The sequence below is a fragment of the Colossoma macropomum genome, unplaced genomic scaffold, assembly GCF_904425465.1.
Source record: "Colossoma macropomum unplaced genomic scaffold, Colossoma_macropomum, whole genome shotgun sequence".
Lineage (NCBI taxonomy): Eukaryota > Metazoa > Chordata > Actinopteri > Characiformes > Serrasalmidae > Colossoma > Colossoma macropomum.
The window spans coordinates 2,655,966-2,678,341 of record NW_023494799.1 but is presented as its reverse complement, the minus strand read 5'-3'; the positions used below and the strand labels follow the sequence as shown (position 1 = coordinate 2,678,341).

At 38.5% G+C, this 22,376-nt stretch overlaps 1 protein-coding gene across 1 annotated transcript in view; it reads left to right on the top strand.

The window, feature by feature from the left end:
- Positions 1-240: 240 nt before the first annotated feature.
- The window catches only part of sox2 (SRY-box transcription factor 2), a 75,677-nt gene continuing 53,541 nt past the window's right edge, over positions 241-22,376 (top strand). Inside the window, exon 1 of the transcript XR_005008138.1 lies at positions 241-364. The gene's annotated coding sequence lies outside the window, so the exon portion shown is untranslated. The remainder of the gene's footprint in view (positions 365-22,376) is intronic.

Genomic DNA, 22,376 nt, shown 5'->3' with positions numbered 1-22,376 from the left:
GCCGCGAAAAGGAAGCTGATATGATCAGCTTGTAATCCGGTCCATGGTTTCCTAGCTACCGTATTGTCTATTCTGTTCCGCTATGTGAAAAATGTTGAATATCAACAATGGGTTTCACTGCTGTATTGTTGAGTTTTGTATGAACTAATCTTGCTTCACTAAAAAAGACCTACAGCTTGGACAAAAAAAGTCTAAAGCCCAGTGCATTCCTAGCTCGCCTTGCACTCAGCCAGGCACGGGCAGAGGGAAGACACCGCAGAGCAAATGTCCTGAGCGCGAGCGGCCGCCCCGGGGTGCTTCTGATTGGGGTGTGGATTTGGATTTTTAAAAAAAGGTGCATTAGGCCTTTGCTAGCCGAGGACAGGTAAGCTAATGCTAATGCTAATTACCTGTCTCTGTCTGTCTGCTCTGTTTCAAGCCTCATTGGCCCAGCAGGGGGGGGGGAGGTGGGGGATACTTTGCGATAGGCTGCCTGCGAGGGCAGGTAACGTGTGTGGTCAGCCTTCAAGGACCATGCAGGTTGTTTTGATACGAACTGAAGTGTGTGCAAGCCCGGGCGAACGGGAGACGGGACTAGCATACTTGCGGCGCGAGCAGGCACCTGGATACACATGCGCTCCATGCTGGTACCTTTATTCCTCTTTGATTCTGCAGGTGCTCTTCGCACCGTCCCGCTTCGCAGACAAAAGCAAATTACATCTTCTGTCAAAAATGCACGCGCTAATTAAAAGAGCGCTAGCTAGTTGTTTTGTCTCCACTGCCTCGGCGGAGCGCGAGTGCGTGCGTCCTCTCTGCAGCCGGAGTGAGCGAGAGAGTGAGCGAGTGAGCGAGGAGAGGGAGAGAGTGGATGGGGGTGGACTGTTTACGGCAGGACTGTTATGGAGAGTTGAACTTTAAAGATATGCAGCAGGCGCTGCGGGGGTTGGGGTGGGGGGGTGAATAGTTGTGCACAGAATGTGTCATCAGAAAATGCCTTTAATATTTTTGGCCGTTGATTTGATCCAGCGGGATCTAAAGTTGCCACAGTTTGTGCTTATTTTTAAAAAATCTTTAAAAAAAAAAGTGATTTTTAAAGATTCACACATAAAATATTACAATTGTATGAATTAGTTTGATATACTGAATGAAAATAAATGCTGTGCAAGATGTTTAAATGAACATTAGATGCATAAAATCTCAAGAGGCAATTTGTACACAAATGTTTTAGCACTTTTTTCTGTTAGCCACTATTATAATACATTTATATGTAATTATAACACCTTGGCTGGTTGTCTTAAGTGATATAAAATGTGTTAATATACTAAAATAACAGCTCATAATTGTTGTTTTTATCAATTTTTAGAAGGTATGGCACATTTTTCTACATATTTTGGAATTTTCCTACTTCAACACACCTGATTCAGCTAATCAGCTCATTAATGAGTCAAATAAACATCAAAATAGTGCAAATAGTGCAAATGTCAAAACAGCCATTAAGAACAACAAATTAGTTCAGAAAATCACAAAGAAGCTTCAGCAACTAAATCTAATCTTAGCTAATCTTACCTTTATTCGATCTTCCATTCTGTTCAGGAGACTCACTTTCAGTTCCTCAAAGAATCTGCAGACACACCTCCAAAGTTCAGTCTTAGAAGCTGGTTGATCATTTTCTGAAGTAATCAAACACATTCAGTGGTGTTGAGGTCTGGACTCTGGGGTGGTCAGTCCATCGTTCAGCTTCTTTGTTTGATGTGTCCGTCTCCTTTTCTCAGTGAGGTTCTTCTTGATCAGCTACACATCCTTTCAGACCCACAGCGCCGAGTCGTCTTCTCACAGTGGAAGGATGGACAGAAACACCTGTGGATGTTTTCAGATCTGAAGCAGCTTGATTTTCTCCTCTCTCTCAGAGATGAAAGCTTTAAGTGCTGTTTATCTGATGGGGGCGGTTTTGGTGTCTACCAGGTCTTCCAGGTGGTTGTTAGGAGACACATTTTCTCTGTATCTCATATATTTTTTGGAAAGTCCTGTTTTTTCATTATATTTTTCAGTCTCCTTCCTGATGCAAGTGGATTATCTTATATCTAACCTTCTCACAAACACATCCTGAAAATGAAAAACCTGTACTTCATGGCTTTTTTTGACTGATAATCAAATTAATGAAGGTGGTCTCTGACATCTGCACAGTATCATTATGTTGTGTTTTGGCTGTATCGCCTGCCCCAAATGTGATCCAGTGTGTAAAAGAAGACAAATTCTTTGGCCAATAAAGCCAGAATCTAAATCTTCAGGAGTTCTTTAGTAAAGCCAATGGTTCTATTTAGAACATAGGGCCTCATTCTCCAACTGTTCTTAAGAAGAAATTTCTTCTTAAAACCCACTTACGCAGTTCTGACGAAGATTCTGCCATTCACCAGTGTTCTCTTATGTGGGATTTGTTCTTAGCTAAGAACAGAATCTACACACACTCAGGAACACAAAGGTGAGAACAGTTCTGCGCTTTAAGAACACGTCATGAATCTGACATAGAGGTTTTCTTAGAACCTTTCTCAAGAACACTTTTAAGAACAAACTTTGGAAGATATTAGTGAATGAGGGCCAGTGAGTTCTATATAGAACAATTTGCATGTAATGTTTTTTTGCATGGTGAAATGGTTCTTCAGATTAATGGAGAGTATATTGTATATGTACCAGAGAGTACAGACACCTCCATACATATAATACATACACAACATAGTATTATTGCATGTAGGCACTCACCTATATAATACATATTGCATATTGTTATTACATATAGATACCTGCATATATATATATATATATATATATATATATATATATATATATATATATATATATATATATATATATATACCTTTTGAAAGTGGTTCAATTTAGCACCAAAAAGTTTCATCTATTGCTACAAGCAGGGCATCGTAACAATAGCAGAACCCTTTTTGGTGCTATATAGAACCATTTCCAAAATTAAAAACAGTGTATGATATGATTTTATATAGAACTCTTGGTTCTAACTAGAACCATTCTCTTTACTAAAACACCATCTTTTTAAGTGTCTATATGTATTTATACTAATTTATTTTTATGGACAGTGCCTGTTAGTAAACAATATCAACAGAGCTGTAAATGAGTCAGAGTTAGCGGAAGAGGCTAGTTTTTCCTCTGTTGTCATTGGCCAATTGTCAAGAGCCATCCTAAAAAACGTATATTAAATTAAATTATTATATTAAAAAACTAATACGTCTCATAAAACATGTGAAATATACCCTGATATACATAATCTAGCAGCATACATGGACAAACCTACATTAAATAAACCTCACATACAGCCATTACAATAATTCACACACAACAGAGCGTACACGCGGCAAGTCGCCCAGAATCAGTTTAACACACATAACTCGTGTAGAAGTTAACTGATGGCAAACAGGCGAGCGGTAAGCAGTGAACACAGCGCAGAATAATCAACAAAACAGGCAGGAAGAATTAATGAAAGACTGTATACAGTGGAACATGGACGAATTCTGCCAACCAAAGAGCCATAATTTCAACTGTCTGTGTCAGATTCTCTAATGAGAAGAGGTTCTGACAATCACTGTCAGTCATTTTGTGATCTGCCACGCCCACAAATTTTTATGCACGCAGCTTGGAATTTTTGGTGCATTTAACTGCTATTAAATTGTATAAATAAAAAAGCATCTGTTATTTGCAACACATCCTCTACACTCAGCAAACGTAAGTGTCAGTTTTCTGCAAAATTTAGTGCTAAATTTCTGTTTATTTGCTGAGTTTAACACTGAAAAAATAGTAAACCGTATTGTTTTTGAATCATTATCACAATATTAGCTTTTGTAGTGCTGTCACTGTAGACAGCTGAAATATGCAAATGAGCCTTATTACATAATGATTAGATATTTACATAGAATACAAATGGGATACATTATCATAGGTTTATATATATATATATATATATATATAATAGTTATGATAAATATAATATCAAATGGATATGTGCATGCAATCATATGCATCATATTATGTGTACGTACTTCTGTATATATAATACGTATGGAATATAATGTTATTACTTAGTTAATACAAATTTCTGTTCATTTGCAGAGTGTATAATATATAATATATAACAGTGTATAATATATATATTCCATGCATATCTTCATATCTTTATTATTAAAACAATATTTTCAATATTAACAACCAAATTCATGTTCACAGATTTCTTCAAAGGAAAATCTTTATTGACTAAAAGCACTTTTTCTGAAGGAAACAAAACAGTCTCCTCGTGCTGTCGCTCTTGATTGATTTATTCTCTGTGTAATAATTCTTTACAGAGGGGGATGGGCAGTATTATGTAAAGTTCTTGATATGGTACCGTAGCTTTAGGTGTCTCCCTGGAGAACCGCCTTGGCCTCTTGGCGAGGGTTTGGAGGATTGTATGATGGTGAGTGTGGAGCTTTGGCTGCTTTTCCTGGAAGAAAATCTCTGTTCAGAGGCTGCCAGACAACACAGGGGGGCTGCTGTGTTCCTCCTTAACGCCTAAACCCCCCATCACATACACACTCTGTCTGCTGGTGCTGTTCACACACTGGCTGCACAGTATATCATTTCTTAATCATTATCACGATATTTGCTTCTGTAGTGTTGATACTGTAAAAGGCTGAAATATGCAAATAAGCCTTATTACATACAGATTAGACATTTACATATAATACATATGGGACATATTATCACAGGTTCTTCCAATATATACATAATAAATATGACAAATATAATATCAAATGGATATTTACATGCAAACATATGCATCATATCATATGTACTTGCAATATATATAATACATATGGGATTAGTTGTTATTACATAGTTACTAACATATACAACAAATATAGGACATATTACAAATAGGCACTTCCATACAAAAAATACATTTGCAACATACTATTATTGCATATAGGCCTTTACCTATACATAACACATATAGTACATATTACTATTACATATAGGCACTTACACATATTTTTATAGTACATACAGGACATATTACATATAGACCCCTTCATATATATAATACATTTGGGAGATGGTATTACTGCACATAGTTACTCACATAAATATATATATATATATATATATATATATATATATATATATATATATATATATATATATATATATGAAATACATATATGTGTGAGTAACATACATATAATACATGTCCACACATATATACATGCATATAATATGTTGCATATTTATTATATATGTGGAGGTGGAAAAATATACGTGCCTATATGTAATAGTAATATGTGTATATATTTATTACATAGTCATTACCATATATAGGACATATTACATATAGGCACTTCCATATACAAAATACATATGCAACATATTATTATTGCATATAGGCACTTGCCTGTACATATAAATACATACTTTTTTATTAAATGTAGGCACCTATATAATACATATGAAACATGTTGCAGATTGGCTATATTATATTATATTATATTATATTATATAAATAATACATAAGAAACATGTCCTGACAAGGTATGAAAACACACATAAGCACACACACCCAGGCATGTGCTCACTGTTCCTTGAGTGGTCTGTGCTCTCTGGCCTCGGCCCTGCGCGCTGGACTCTAAAGTTTTCCCCTTCCTTGCCCATCATTGTCAGTCGATTATAGGGTGGAACTGAACTAGAAAATCTGGTACAATCTAGCAATTAGTGCACAGGGTTTGCAGTGTGGAGCAGAGGAGCCCCGGCGGCGAGAGAAAAACCGGCCCTGATTGGGCACGGACAGTGGGGTTTAGTGCTGCATGGGTTCATCCTAAAGCGTCCTGCGTCCTGCCCGGCCGGCTCAGAGAGGCGCAGAGTGCCGCGTGGCTGGAGCTTCCCTTTTTTCCCTCTTTTTTCCCCCCTTTTTTTTCCCTCCACGGCTCCTTTTGTGCGGCGGTGTGTTTTTGCTGTTTTCTGCCTTCCCTGCCTGTTCATTATCCATTTCAGCCATTACGTGCACTCAAAGTGAGTGGAGGTAACAAAAGAGCAAGTTGTCGGCAGTGCAAGGAAACGACGTTTTCTGAAAAGAGGGAAAGGATGTTAATGTGCTTACAGTGATGGTATAAGCCTGGCGGACAGTAAAATGCGCCGGCTCCTTTATTTCGCTGCTGCCCATAAAGCATTGGCCCTGTTTGGATGCCTGGTTTTGAAGCTGGACATTAAGTCAGATTCTGACGGCCTCCTAAAAACACGTAGCTGGGAGCGACGAGCATATGATGGTGCGGACTTAAACCAGCCGGCGCATGAAATTCAATATACAAGCCTATTTTTAAAGCCATTATGTCGGTTACTTTAGCCAAACATGCCTTAATGTAATGTACAGCACTGCTTCATTGCATAATATCAGCTCATCACAGCATAATAACAACATACTCTGGGAAGAATGTGCAGAAATCGAACAAAATCCAGCTTGTTTTTGATCAGAAACTGTATAATCCTCACAAATACAGACTCTTTCCTTACCTGCAAGTCCATTAAGACTGTATGAAGTATCAGGATAATGGCTGCTACATGTTCTTGTCATATAATATAATTGCAGTATAATTTGTTACACATTTGAAATATTATGAGCCATTTCTGTTTATTCTGTCTGTGTTTTATTGTGTGTAATCTCTCTGAGCTCCTGATCAGCTTTAATGTGTGAAACGTTTGATCACCGGATTTAAGGCGTGTATGTGTGGCAACTTCAAAACAACACGCTGTTTATTGCAGCTTCAAAACAGCATTAAAATTCAAAGCTAAATTCAGCTTGTTCTTTTTTGTCATTTATTAAATAATAGCATGTTTATTTTTCCTTTGCATCATATAACATGCTGTGCATATGGAAAATTATCCAAAACTACTCTGACATGAGACTCACTGCAAAGAAAAAAAAAATAAAATAAAAAGATCTGATTATAAACACTGAGCATGCTTTAAAAATCGAAACCAGGTTTTTTTCAACCCCCTTAACTACAGTCTCTTTATTAAGTTATTAATCATTATTCATTATCTACCATAAATTATTCAGTATGGTTAATTATTCAGGGTCTACTGTTGATTATTCAGTAACTATTTTAAATTATTCAGTATCTGCTGTGAATTATTCAGTGTTTCCATATCTAACTTTAATTATTCAGCAAATACTATGTATTATTAAGTAACTGTGATCAATTATTTAGGGTCTACTCTTAGTTATTCAGTAACTTCCATTAATTGTTCACTAACTACTATTGATTATTCAGTAATTACTGTGAATTGATTATTAACTACTATAAAAGACTACTGTGAATTATTCAGTATTTACTTTGAATTATTCAGTATCTACTATAAATTATTCAGTATCTACTATGAATTATTCAGTATCTACTATGAATTATTCAGTGTATACTATGAATTATTCAGCATTTACTATGAATTATTCAGTATCTACTATAAATTATTCAGTATCTACTATGAATTATTCAGTATCTACTATGAATTATTCAGTGTATACTATGAATTATTCAGTATCTACTATGAATTAGTCAGTGTCTACTATGAATTAATCACTATTTACTAAGAATTACTCAATACTCTGTATTCAGTATTCAATTATTCAGTGTTCAGTACTACTGTGAAACTAATGTAAATTCTGTAGGGCATTTTACAGTGTAAGCATTAACATACTCATAATAGGTTGGTGCATAACTCAAATCCACTAACAGACAGATAGATAGACAGACAGACAGACAGACAGACAGACAGATAGATAGATAGATAGATAGGCAGATAGATAGATAGATAGATACTACAGCAGTGAAAGCACTGACAGTGTTTACACTCACATTATATAGACAGTATTAAACTATACATATTTACAAACAGTGTAAAAATGTCAGTGCACAAACACGGCGAAGTGCCGGAGACAGTAATGAAGAGCTGATTCTGAATCATTCCTGATGGTCTGGTTTGGTTAGCGTTCGCGCCGTGTGCTGTGTCTGTATGTTTGGCTCCTGCAGTGTTAACAGCGGTGCAGAACAGCAGACAATAGGGGCTCAGTTAGCCGCGGCTAATTCTCCACCCGGCCGTCTCTTCCTGCCCAGGCCTAACCTCCCACCAGCCGCCTTTGTTTTTCCTCTTTTCCTCTTTTTCTCTGCCTTTGTGCCCATCCCTCCGTCCTCTCCGTCTCTTCCTGAACCCAGACCGCCAAAAGTGCAGCAGTTTATGGAGGCGCTTTGCCTTGCCTTGGTGATGTAAACCTACAGCCACTTCACTGGAGTTCAAAAGGCCCTTGTTTTCTTACTGCAGGCCTTAAAGTGATAGTTCAGTGAAAATATCTCCAAAATGTTGCTGAGATGAGACTTATTTGGTGTGTGAAGTTTCTTAGTTTTAGTCTATAAGTGTGTTTATACTTTTGTTAATGTAGCAGCTAATGGAGTTAAGTAATGGTAGCTTATATGTGCCAATTAGCATGATGCTAACTGCACACCTAAATCAATACACACTCACCTCAAACTGTGTGGAGGTGCTCAGAGTCTCTAATAGACTCGATTCTGTGGTTCCTGACACTGTATGACTCACTGTAATCTATAAACACGGACTAAAGTGTGGACAAAATGTTTATAGATAACAGTGAGTCATAAACCACATAATCGTGTCGATTAGAGAAACTGAACAATGTGATGGAATTCGCGAGGTGCTAATCAGTGTGTATAAACTTCCATCACTTACAGTAGTGTTTTGTTTCTCTTCTAGCTTATCAAACCTCAGAATCAGAGTGTTTTTATTTCACCAAGTATACAAGGAGTTTGTCTTGGTGAGTCACACATGTATGACATGACAACACACTGAACAGGCCAGACAAACACAGACTGTTAACAAGTATTAAAACTAAGAGACAAAAATACAATAAATAGAATGAAGAAAAAGAAAAATTAATAAACAGAGAGTGTGAAAGGAGCTAAAGAGATATATGAACATCTGTATGTACACACCTGGGTAAAAAAAAGAAAACAAATGGTCCAAGCCCAAAATATAATGGTTTTTACTGATCGTATCGAGAATATTTGATCTCACATTAAACACAAACTAGCTCGGCGGTGTTTTTCAGCTGTTTGAAGCCGTCAATGCTGAGTGGATCAATACTGACTCTTCTTTCTGTAAAAGACTGTCTGCAAGTTTACACACAGAACCTAAACATTGAAAGAAGTCAAAGTGAAAATCTCTGCTATATCAAGTTACTTTATCTATGTGTTTAATGATTTGTTGTTAAGACTATTAAAAGTGTAATATTTTGCCATTTTGAGCTTGGCCAGTTTTTTGCCCAGGAGTGTATGCAGCAAAACATGATACGTATGATGTACATTTTCATTTACAGTACTGTGCAAAAGTGTATTTATTTATTTTTTTTGAAAAAGCTGATTATATGATCAGTAAGTGTTTGTGTGCTTAGAAAAACACTAGCATTAGAACAAATACAAATAATATTAATACAGTAAGTAGTGACTTTAACCATTTCCAGGTCTCTCCTCGAGGAAGCCCAGTATTAATTGTAGTAATTATCCAGTACCTGCTTTGGCTAATCAATACTACATTAACTCCTTAACAAGCCATGCACCAGTAGGCCCAAAGCTTTATTACACACTTCTATAACCTAAGAATAGCTGCATTAGTTTGCATTGAAGTCTCTGTAGTTACTGAACAATAAGCCTTAGAGTGAAAGAAACCTGGATTGTGGGGTTAAATAAAGTGTGAAGCTGCTGATGGACTAATAAATCTGTGATGGCAGGAGGCGTCCAGGAGAAATCTGGACCCAAACTTTGTTGTTCAAACTGGCTCGCAAGACATCAGCTACTTTTTTCAAAATAAAAAGAAATTCTTGTTACTTTTAACTGTATTTATGTTTATTTGTCTTTACTTCAATGATATATGGTGTTTTTGCAAGCACAAACATATGTTAGTCAAAATAAATAGTTTTTAGTAATGTACTTGCATGCAGCAAAAACAAAAATGAACCTTTTACAGAAATTTTATTCTACAATCATCATCACAAATTATCATATAACCCACTAAATAAAATCTATAAAATTTGGACAAAATTAAGTTTTACAGGTGGCTGCCTCTGCTTTTTAATATGCAACATAATGTTGCTGTTGGAATAAAACATCATGACCATTTTGAAAAAATTCAAGATGAACAGACCAATAAAAATGGTCCAAAATTGCTTGGAAATTTTTTTTTACATTAAATACCAGTATAATTTATCAAGATTAAAGTTATCATTTTGGAGATTTGCTCTGACAGTGATGATATTTCTGTACATCTTTATATAAAACAGTGTCAAACAGTGCCAGGAAGTCTATTAGAGATTCTGAACAACTCACAATTTGAGGTGAGTGTGATGATTTAGGTTTGCAGTTAGCACCGTGCTAATTGGTGTACATAAGCTTCCATTACTTGTAGGCTAAATTAGCCTCATAGCTCCAGTGAAACACTAAAGAAGCAAACTTTAGATACCCAACACATCTTGTCAGATTGACTGCAGAAGGTAATTGTTCAGTTATTATTTGGGGGAAATTGTGTAAATTTGATTTTTCCTCCAAAGCTTCACTTTAATAACATAGCAGTGTAAAATAACCTGCTTTAGAGTAACTCTGGTCAACTTTTCATTGGGATTTTTGTGAAAGTGGGCCTAACTCAGAGATATTTTGTGAACTCATGGACTGTCCCCAGCTTTGGCTTTCGCCCAGCGCCGTAGTGGGAGCAGTGTGGACAGCAGTGATGTTGAAATAAAAGAACAGATTTCTTTCAGCAGAACACAATGCAGTGTTTAGACATGATCTAAGCCTCACACACACATGCGCTCGCAGCCAAACGCTACAGATCTGTGTGTGCCGTAGGAATTCATTCTGGCCGTCCAGCGCTGCAAACCGCTCCCCGCTGACCAGCAGCAGCAGAGAGAGAAACAGGATTATGGGGAAAATCACATAACCAGTTAATTGAAGAACAATACCTTTATTCAGTGGATTCTGGATGTGAATCTGACGCTGCCGCACTGCAGAAACATCAGCAGATTTCATACAGCTATAATGGGGTTTGATGTGAAATTGGCTTTTGTTTAGTTTAGATGGGGCTTATTAGCAAAACGCTGCTTCTTGGTGGAAAATTTCATTATTGATGTTACTTCTGTTGACTGTACACTACAGTCCAGAAGTCAGAGACCACCCTTCATTTATTTAATTTCCAGTCAAAATAGCCGTTAAGCACAAGCTATTCCTTTTTCAGGAGACTAGGAGATTATTTCTGAGGAGATTAGATATAAGATATGCACTTTCATAAGGAAGGAGAAAGAAAAATAAAAGTGAAAAAACAGTAGTTTCCAAAAAATATATGAGATTCTAAAAAATTGGGATTCCTAACAACCACCTGGAAGAGCTGCTAGACCGCAAAACTGCCCCATCAGATAAACAGCACTTAAAGCTTTCATCTTTGAGAGAGAGGAGAAAATCAAGCTGCTTCAGATCTGAAAACATCCACAGGTGTTTCTGTCCATCCTTCCACTGTGAGAAGACGACTCAGCGCTGTGGGTCTGAAAGGATGTGTAGCTGATCAAGAAGAACCTCACTGAGAAAAGGAGACAGACACATCAAACAAAGAAGCTGAACGATGGACTGACCACCCCAGAGTCCAGACCTCAACACCACTGAATGTGTTTGATTACTTCAGAAAATGATCAACCAGCTTCTAAGACTGAACTTTGGAGGTGTGTCTGCAGATTCTTTGAGGAACTTGAGCTGTTATTAAAACAAAGAGTGGACACACTGAATACTGAAAAATGAATATCTGGTACTTCATGGCTGTTTTGACCATTAAATAAATACATGAAGGTCTCTGAGTTTTGCACAGTACAGTATTTATAAATATGTGGGGCCAAATGGGACAGTAGAGTGTATTAGAGCAACCTCGCTGCATGTTCAATGAAAGAGTCCAATTCCTATTTGTTCATAGGTTCCTAATGCTGATCATGTTCTAGATGTGATTTTCATGATGTTTTGTGTTATATAGAAAGTAACACTTTATTTGAAGTTTACCTACATAGGAGCATTATAACACATGCATAAGACATTTGTAAAGGAATTTATGTCAGTACTTGAGAGCTTATGCCATAAAGCGGGGCATGTTTTATGAAGAAAATGACTTTTCATTGAAATAAAGGGCATTAAAAAGTAATGAACATTTGTTCCATTTATAACACTGTTAAGAAGCTTCCTTCCTCGTCATTGATCATACAGTGTTTCTTCTGAAATGAAGGGTATTAATAGTGAGTTTGTGCTGCAGTAACACTAGATTAACACTTGACGTTAGAGCATTGCTGTGAGGATTCAGCCACAACAGCATTAGTGAGGATAGATAGATAGATAGATAGATAGATAGATAGATAGATTTTTGGCTGTTCTAGGTCAAACACAGGCATTTGAAGTTTGTAAAAGCCATTCCATGTTTTACCTGAAGCTTATGAATACTAGAATACATTTGATCTTGTGTCAGTTTCACAGTGATGCTTTCAGTAAAGAGTTCTCTCACAGAGCTGCTGCTGCTGTTTTCCATTCCTGACAACTGACCCAAATCTGCTTAGACTCATATTCACAGTATCTAACGTATCGAGAGCTTTCAGAGGGACTAGAGTGAGGTCTTGTCTCACATTGGTTGATTCCTCTGTTACTTCCTAATTATGTTGGTAGCTAATCTAACATGTAAGGCCTTCAGTCCAGCTCCTGAAGTCCCAACAAGTGGGAGAGCTCGCTTGGTCAGCTGTATCCACCTAGATGCTATTCCTGATTGGACAGTTCTTTGCAGGGCAAGAATTGAACCCTTTTATTTCCATCCAAAAATAAGGAATTAGTACTGTAATATTTGTTTAACTAAAGGCATGCATCTGTTTATTGGGTTCTAATGGGCTGTTTTTGGCAACAGTCATACCAGCACCACTCATACTACCATGCCACTATGGTCCACCACCCAAATAATATCTGGTCAGTGATGGTCCTATGATGGTCCCAAGACGTAGAAGGCCATGAGGCCAAAGTTAGTGTAATTTGACCCTTTATAAGATGCTTATAAAGTTGCCACATCATCAGTATTATGTCACTATGATATACACTATATCATGACACAACCCAATGTCACATCACATAGGTGTTATGTCAGCTTGACAAAAGCGACCTTTGTAATAGACGAATAAGCTTGTATGTTTATGTGGGTTTAGTTGTCCTGGTGAGCTCATGTAGGTGTCACAGTTATGAACGCTGACCTACAGTAAAGTGTTTCCAACTAACTAAACCTACAAGAAACTTCATAGTTACGGCAGCAACAACACAGCTGTATGAATCACATACATTAGGAGCAGTGCAGTATCTGTCTGGGTCCCACTGGACTGTAAGAGTTAATTCAGCACTGGTGGCAGTTTATGGTGCAGGCATTCCTGCTCTCTCTCTCCAGGGAGGCTGTCAGCGTCTCTTGTCCGCGGGCTATGAACGTGTGTGTTCCCATACAGCGGGGGTCAAAAACAGTTGTTTAATTTAACTTTCCCACTGCGGAGCATTCTCCATTCACAAAGAGCCTAACTGTCAGCCAAATCAAGATGCATGGGCGTGATTCACTTCAGGACAGAGCTCTGCAGAAGCTCAGATGGGTCACATCTTTCCCAGACAGGCAGGAAGTGAATGGAACCTCTATTTGTTGCGCGTTTATTAGAACCGTGAAACGACAATTTGCAGATGATTGATTGATCAAAGATTTTTCACATTCTGGAGAATGGCTGATGGAGGCCAGTGACGGCTCACACTGAGTTCCAAGATTCAAAACTGAAGACTCATTAAAGGGGAGTGCCGCTGATTTTTCTAAATTTTTGCATAATTCGGTCATTGATGGTTTGGTGTGAAATGCTTCATTGCAGAGAAACTTACCGAGTCAGAACTGTTCACAGTGGTGGTGATAGGAACCAGACATCCACCTCTAAAAGCTCCCTCACAGAAAGTTCCTACATGAAATGGTTATGAATTCACTGCCTGATGACAGAGACGTTGTTTTATGATAGTTTTGACAAGGTTTTTGGCCTAAAGTGCATGTTTTAAATCTATTCATGGTGGAGGGATACATGCAGGGGGTTGTGAGGCAAAATAGTCCCCAAAGAGACGTATTTTTTCAGATTTTTCACTATTTTACCATCTTTAACATTCCATATAAGCTCAGAAGGCTCGTGTAGGTTCACTGGTGGTTCTGGATAGTAAATAAAATGTCTATATTTGTGTTGTAGTCATAGCGACCCCTGGTTCCTATCACCACCACTGTAAAGACATCTGAGTCTTTCAGTTCATTTGTCCAAAAAAATTGGTGGAATTCCTCTTTAACAACATTGGTGGTATTTGGATTGTACACAACTCCATGTACAGCTAATAGGTAATAGGTTCAAAGCAGGAAGACATTTTAAACAATAAAATAAAGGTTGTTAGATACTCTTATGATGTACCTACACTCACTCGCCAATTTAGGCAACACCACTGTGCCTGATACACTCATACCAGCACCACTCATACTACCTTGCCATTACCATGTCACTGTTGTGCTAAGAATGGTCCACCCCTCAAATAATTACTGGTCACTGGTGGTCCTACAGTGATCCCTTTCCTTTGATGGATGAGTTAGATGGGGGCTGATAAATTGTGCAGCAACAATTGGGCCATAGTCTGTAACTGTAAACCTATATAGTGCATCTATATGGCAGGTGTTTCTGTTAAAATGGCCAAATAGTGTAGATACAAGGTATGCTGAATGTCCAAAGCTGTAGACACCTACTCAACAATTCTTCTGAAATGAAGGGTATTAATAGTGAGTTTGTGCTGCAGTAACAGCCTCTACTCTTCTGGGAAGGCTTTACACTAGATGTTAGAACATTGCTGTGAGGATTTGATTGAGCATTAGTGAGGTCAGGTACTGATGTTGGATGGTCAGTTCTGGATCACTACAACTCATCCCAAAGGTATTGGATGGAGCTCCATCAGTCCAGAGAACACAGTTCCACTGCTCCACAGCCCAGTGCTGGGGGGCTTTATACCTCTCTAGCCCACGCTTGCTCCAAAGCACCCCATGGAATTTTGGAAGCTGAAGTGCAGCTGGAGTTGAGTTCCTGAGAAGTTAACCTTCAGGTCTTTTACAAATCGCTGCTGTGGGAAGAAAATCTTGTATCTCCATTTTTGTCATTTTTCAGTTTTGACAAAATTTGAAAATGCCTGTTACCCTTTACACAGTATGTAAATGAAGAATGGACCAAGAGAAACGGCCCAAAATGACTTGGAAAAAAGTCTGGTTCCATTGACTCACATTAAAAGTAATGTACGTTTTTTCCTTCTCCTGTAAAGTTACCATTTCAAAGTTTTTTTCTGACAACAGAGAAATGCAGGTCATTGCCACAGATGAAGTTTTTGAGCTTTGCCATTTCTAAACTGGTTGTCTGGGGCAGAAAAAGCTCCCTTAGCATTTTGATATTCTGCATAATATCAAAAGTACAAAGGGGTGAGCTGGACAGCTAGACAGCTAATCACAATATACCCACTACTGTACTGTGTAGTTTACGCCAAGATGACAGCTGTCAGATTTTTATCAGTTGCACGTTCTGAATAGTTCCCTATAGACGTTTACACTCTCATTAGCTCTGCACATTTCAGTTTCATGCGCCACTCTGATGGAAACAAGCTATTTAAGAAACAAAATGCTAGCTAGTCAGTAGCTAGCAGTTGCCAGCTTGGCAACCATAACAACAAAGAGGATTTTGAAGCGAGATGTAGTCTAAAAACACTTCCCAACACTTTCTTTGCTCTGACACAGCATTTACTAGTGGCCATTGTATACCACTTTGTTTCACACACACACACACACACACACACACATACACACACTATCCAAACCGCTTATCCTTCTGGGTCGTGGGGGGTGCTAGAGCTTATCCCAGCGGTCACTGGGCGGAAGGCAGGAAACACCCTGGACAGGTCGCCAGTCCAATGCAGGGCAGACCGCTTTGTTTCTTGTGGGTCTAATTTTATTGTAGCACAGTTGTAGCACCAACCACTACACCATATGTGTATGACTGGTTGGTTTGCATATCAGTCAGATGGCTAGTTCCTGGAAAAGGGACCACACATTGAGTGACGAAACCCCCCCCCACATACACACTCTCTGACAATAAACAGTTGTCTGGCTTACAAGACTAGCGTGTGGTCGACCGTGTTGTGGCTACAGCAGCTGATCCCATAGCATGTTTGGTCTGATATTTGCGCTGGGTTGCATAGGTTGAGGGTCCATGACAGCTAGGTGGGAGTTTCTTAGTGTTTTTCTGAAGGCTCCTTGTAGCCGGGGTCTTTGAGGAGCTTTCCGCTGTGATTCTGTCTGATGATAAGTGAAGCCACCGCTGGGTTCTGGGGGAAAATGAGCGCCATTACCTGGACAAAAACACTGTCATTTGGGTAAAGAATGAGCGCCGGCGCAGTTCAGCCGGGCTGCGATACGGAGCTTGATATTACAAAAGAGGGGGCCGAGGGGACACTGCAATTTACCTGGCGGAGCTCTGAGGAGCAAGTCTACCACGGCGTAATCAGCAGGCCAGGGGCTCCTCTGACAGCAGAGGAGACTTCTGGCCAAGACTTTCACGGACTCGGGACTTACATGGCATCAAAGCATTGCGCCGCTGCTTAGAGAGTTTAAAACAAATTTGAAGACAAAAAAGAGATTAAAAATAGCAGTTTATTTACAACAAAACCTCTCAGTGTTTAATGGACACCTGCTGTGTTCTGGACACAGGTGTTTGCTGGGTTAGAGAGAAGAAAGAAGCCCATGAGATCAGTAAAAGTTATTTATAAATGTTGGTAAACGTTACATAAGGTGTAGCCATCGGAGAGCTCTCTGGTCCACCCACTGCGAATTATATAATATCAGTTTTTTGTGCTAGGTTTTGGCCTACACAGTGTAAATACCAAAGTGTTACGTAAATCTGGAAACCTGCTTCTCAATATACATTAGCCTGGCCTGTGTGACATAAGACTCAGTGGAAAAAACTCACCATACACTACAAATCAATGTATCTTACAGTTCCGTGAAGATGTGCCATTTTCTTCTGCTCATTTTAGCCACAGATACGTTGCCGTTGCCTGGAAAGTCTCAATTTTAGCCCAATTTCCTCCCGTATAGAAAGAAAAGTGAATTAATTGAAGCACTTTGCTAATTGACGGCGTGTGGATTGGCTCATTTAGGCTGGCTGTGAGTGGCAGGAAGTGCTTGCGAGATCCTCCACTTGATGTGTCGTGAAGCGAAGGCCTGTGAATTTCAGCTGAATCTCCAAATCAGCCTCCACATCTGTCATCTTCAGGGTTAAAGGACACAGATGGCCGAGGCGCTGGCACGCTACCAAAGCCCGGCGTGCGAGCGCGGATGCCAGGATGTGAAGAGGGAAAGTTCTCGTCTCTCCGTTAAGCCCGTCTCAGGTCTCCCTGACACCAGATGTTCCTCAAACGTTCGCTGAGTGACATCTTGTGTTGTCGCAATCTTGGTTTTTAATCACTCTCATTTATCCAAATGGGGCTCAAATAGAAGCTCTGAATAGGAAATTAGCCGTCTCTGCTAACGCTCGCGTCAAGCTAAATCATTTTAAGGCCCTGACATCGCATACATAAACTTTGCTTCAGCCGAGCGTTTGATCACGGCTGATATGGCGAAGCCTCAGACACTAATCACGCCTCTAAGTCCGTTTGTTTTGGCGCCTGGCCGAGAGTTTGGACTTTAGAGGGAGGATACGCTCGCTCATCATTAGCATCTTGAGTATTAAGGCCGTTTAAGTGATAATTGAAGTTGGGGAAGAGGAACGATAAACTCTGTATGGGCCTTCAGTGTCCATCCTCAGCCTCAGTAAACGATATACCTCATGGTGTAAATATGTGGCTCGTATTTCATTGAAATTTGAAAGCATATTAGTGTTATCCCTTCCCTTCAGGCAATTGCTCTTTTATGCCGGCCGATCCTGAGCGCTGATAATATTAAGTGGAATTTGGCTCTCATATCGCCGCTAAAATGGCTTGAACCGCTAACACATATGAATATGTAAATTTTGCGTGCGGAAATCTCCCATTTTACAGAAAGAATAACTAATCCGCCCGCGAGATCTTTTAACTTGAAATTCGCATCACAGGCCTTCATATTTAGTATCTGTTTTGCTTCTCAGACTGGGAAATTTGAATATGACTAAATTACGTTTTCTCTCAAATCTTCTCCACAAATTAAACCGGCCTGGTCTCAGATGTGTCCCCCCCGATGCTTTTGATCAAATTCACACAAATCATCATAAATACATATTTAGAGCGGAGGACCTCCCTGAAATGTGGAAAAAAAGCAGCCGTACCATTTTCTACTTGTTTTTAATTGCATGCTAATATCTTTTGCCAATTGTGATATGTTTTGTTTGTTTGTTTGTTTTCATGTCGAGCTTTTTTTCACACCATTCATGCACTGATAAAGCCGGTATCAGCAGGATCTTCTTCATTTGTCGTCCATTCTTGTTTTGCTCTGTGCATTATGAAATTGTCTTGCGTATCGCCGCTAACAGTGCGGGAGATTAATCAGCTAATGCGCCGCATTGTTGTCCTTAACGTAATTTAATTACGTCCATTGTTCCCAATAAGGCATTACGAAATTAAGTTGCATTTTTGAAGTTTGATGGCTTTGCTTTGAATGCTTAGAGCTGAATTGTCATGTGATCTCTACGGCACGGCGCTTAAGCGCCTCGCGTAATGTTTATAATATTTATTAAATGCTGCCTTTGCTGTTTCCCAGATAATTTCCACGACGCCTCAGCAAATTATCAAAATTTAATTAGCAATATAAATGCCAGAAGGAGCACATTATGTACAATTGTCTTGCTATCTTTCCAGAAATTAGTCTTTTAAAATGAATTTGCTGTATTAATCATCTTAAAAATATTTTTGATCACTGAATTAATAGTTTTCCATCCTGTTTTTAGGTATTCATTGACATAGGTGATTGGTTCTTAATTACTACAACGGCCTCTTCCCATTCTCTCTTATTAATTCATGTTTTCTGGCGCAGTCCCAAAAGGCAGCCTTGCCCTATATCTTCTAATTACTTCTGTAATTGAATTTGCTCTCTGTTTCTGGGCTAGTTTTTTTTTAAAGGCGCTGTTTGTTCCGGGGGTTTATTGTGTCTTTGTATGTCAGCCCTCTCCGCAGACAGAACATGCCGGGGCCTCTCGTCGCTCATCTCTCATTAATTTTCCAGAGCCTGCCTCCACTTTATTTATTTAATATTACCTGCAGCCGCTCTCGAGCCCGAGCAGGCCGCGTCGAGGAAATTAATTAATTACGAAACGGTGAAACAATTACCCTCGGCCTCATCGCGCACACTCGTTTACTTGAGCTTCCGCCAATTTGAGAAGTACCTTGAAGTGCCATCACAGATACGGGCCTGTAACGTGCGTCAAGAGATTGGAGCTTGTTTGTAGCCTGTGCTTTTGGCATGTATCTGCATACGTGGGAGTCTGTATTTGTATAGTATTTGTATTTGTTGTATTTGTATATATGGGAGTCTGTATGTTTGCAATGGAAGAGTCTAAGATTTTACATTGTTATTGTATATGTGGGAGTCTGTATTTTGCAATGGAAGAGTCTGTGAGTTGTTGTATATGTAGGAGTCTGTATGTTTGTTACTGAGGAGTCTGTGATTTTCATATGTATCTCTATATGTGGGAGTCTGTATGTTTGTGATTGAGGAGTCTGTGAGCTTTGTATGTGGGAGTCTGTATGTTTGTGATTGAGGAGTCTGTGAATTTCATATGTATCTATATGTGGGAGTCTGTATGTTTGTGATTGAGGAGTCTGTGATTTTCATATGTATCTCTATATGTGGGAATCTGTATGTTTGCAATGGAAGAGTCTGTGGTTTTACTTTGTTGTATATGTGGGAGTCTGTTACATTGTATCTCTATATGTGGGAGTGTTTGTGATTGAAGAGTGTGATTTTACATCGTATCTCTATATGTGGGAGTCTGTACATTTGTGATTGAGGAGTCTGTGATTTTCATATATATCTCTATATGTGGAATCTGTAAAATCATTTGTTTTTGGTTGAGTATTCTATGATTTTACGATGTCTCTATATGTGGGAGTCTGTATGTTTGTGATTGAGGAGTCTGTGATTTTTATATATAGCTCTATATGTGGGAATCTGTATGTTTTTGATTGAGTAGTCTATGATTTTACAATGTCTCTCTATATGTGGGAGTCTGTATATTTGTGATTGAGGAATCTGATTTTCATATGTATCTCTATATGTGGGAGTCTGTATATTTGTGATTGAGGAGTCTGATTTTCATATGTATCTCTATATGTGGGAGTCTGTATGTTTGTTATTGAGGAGTCTGATTTTATGTTATATCTGTGTATAAGGGAGTCTGTATGTTTGTGAAGTGTATGACTGTATAAGGCCGGCATGCAAGAAATCTATTCTAATATAATTCTATAAATACTTTGGAATTTATTAATTAATATCACCAACGTTGTTCTGTTTAAATGTTGCTTTAGTGCACTTACTAAGTGACGTTACTGATTTATGTGAAATTTTGTCATCGTGGTCAGGCTGTACACAGACAGTGCAAGTAACAGCATGTGTGAGAAATGAGCCACCGCTATATCAGTTTGCACAATTGGCCGATACAGACGATCTATTTATTCTTATCAGCAAAAACATTGCTGATGTTTAGCACCTTTTGAGGTCACCTTTTGGGATTTGAGCTCACAATGTCCTGGCAGTAAAGCAAAACCATAGACAGTCGTGCCTCTGAGGAACCCAATATCACTCCCTGTTTAACTATATGACACTAATGCAGACTGAACTGGAGAACATGAATGGAGAACATCAGGATTATAATAAAAAAAGTCTCCAAACCTCACCCTGAGAGTAACATATAAGAACATAAAAATAAGTCATATGAAGAAGACTCATGAAATAGAGGCAGTAAACCAAAACCTGTTATCCGTTCAGAGAATTTGGTGATGCCTTAGTCCATGTTGGCCAAAGTGAAGCGTATCAGCGAGTCAACTCAGAGCTTTCTGAATATTACCATGTTTTCTATCACTGTATTAAATATGCACGAGGCTTCCTTTATTGTTGGATACACTGTGATATTTTACAAGCTTTTTATTGTTTTGTTTAATCCGAGTAACACTAAAAATTGTCTGATGTGCAACTTACATTACAAAAGGTGGTTTGTGAGACAAACTACATTAACATAAACAAATGGTCGGCTTTAGCATCAAGAAATCATATGTTATACATTATAAACAGAGAAGATCAGATTCAGCGTTTGGTAACACTTTGCTGTGGGGTTCTGTTCATAAGACTACATGACACCTACATGAGCTTGTCATGACAACTGACATAACCCTACATAAATGTTAAATGCTTATTAAATGCTTATAAATACTTATTCCAATAGGCATCATCAGTTATAATGGATACTTTGACTAACTTTGATCAAAATTGGCAAATATGACCTTTATAGTGAATGATGCCTATTGGAATAAGCATTTATAAACATTTATGTAGGGTTATGTCAGTTCACATGACAAGCTTATGTAGGTGTCATGTAGCCGCATGAAAAGTACCCTACAGCGAAGTGTTACCCAAAATTTTTACAGCTGTCTTATAGGATTAACAAAAGGTTTTGGAGTATACAGTGCAGATTACATGTTTTTGTTCATTTTGAAGTGAGAATAAGTTAGCACGCCCTCTATGGAGTACACCTTTTAATGTACTGTCACTGATTATTTGCTTGATTTAACATATTGGGAGAAAAATAACGCATATAATGTGGCCTGTACAAAAGTTATAGCATATTTTATATTTTATCTTGTGTTTCTTCCCAATATGTGAAACTGTGAAATTGTCAGAAATGTTTTATTTAAGTGCACTAACTTTTTTCACATTAAAAAAATCGAGAAAATTCAACTTTTGCGTACGACTGTAAATAGTATCAGCTCCTTGAACTCAGTGTTGGTATGTATCGGTCGACCCCTAATGTGCACTTGTGTGAACAGATTGATTCCAGCATGCGTTTTCCATGCCTTTTTTTTCCCTTTTTTTTCCTCATGTTTGCTGTCAGTCTAATGCATTCCAGCACGAGTGTGAGCGACGGGGAGTGAGCTGTAAACAAGGCCCCGTTTGCACTGAGGGATATAATTTAATCCGTGTGAAAGGAGATGATTTGAGATATATCTGGCGGG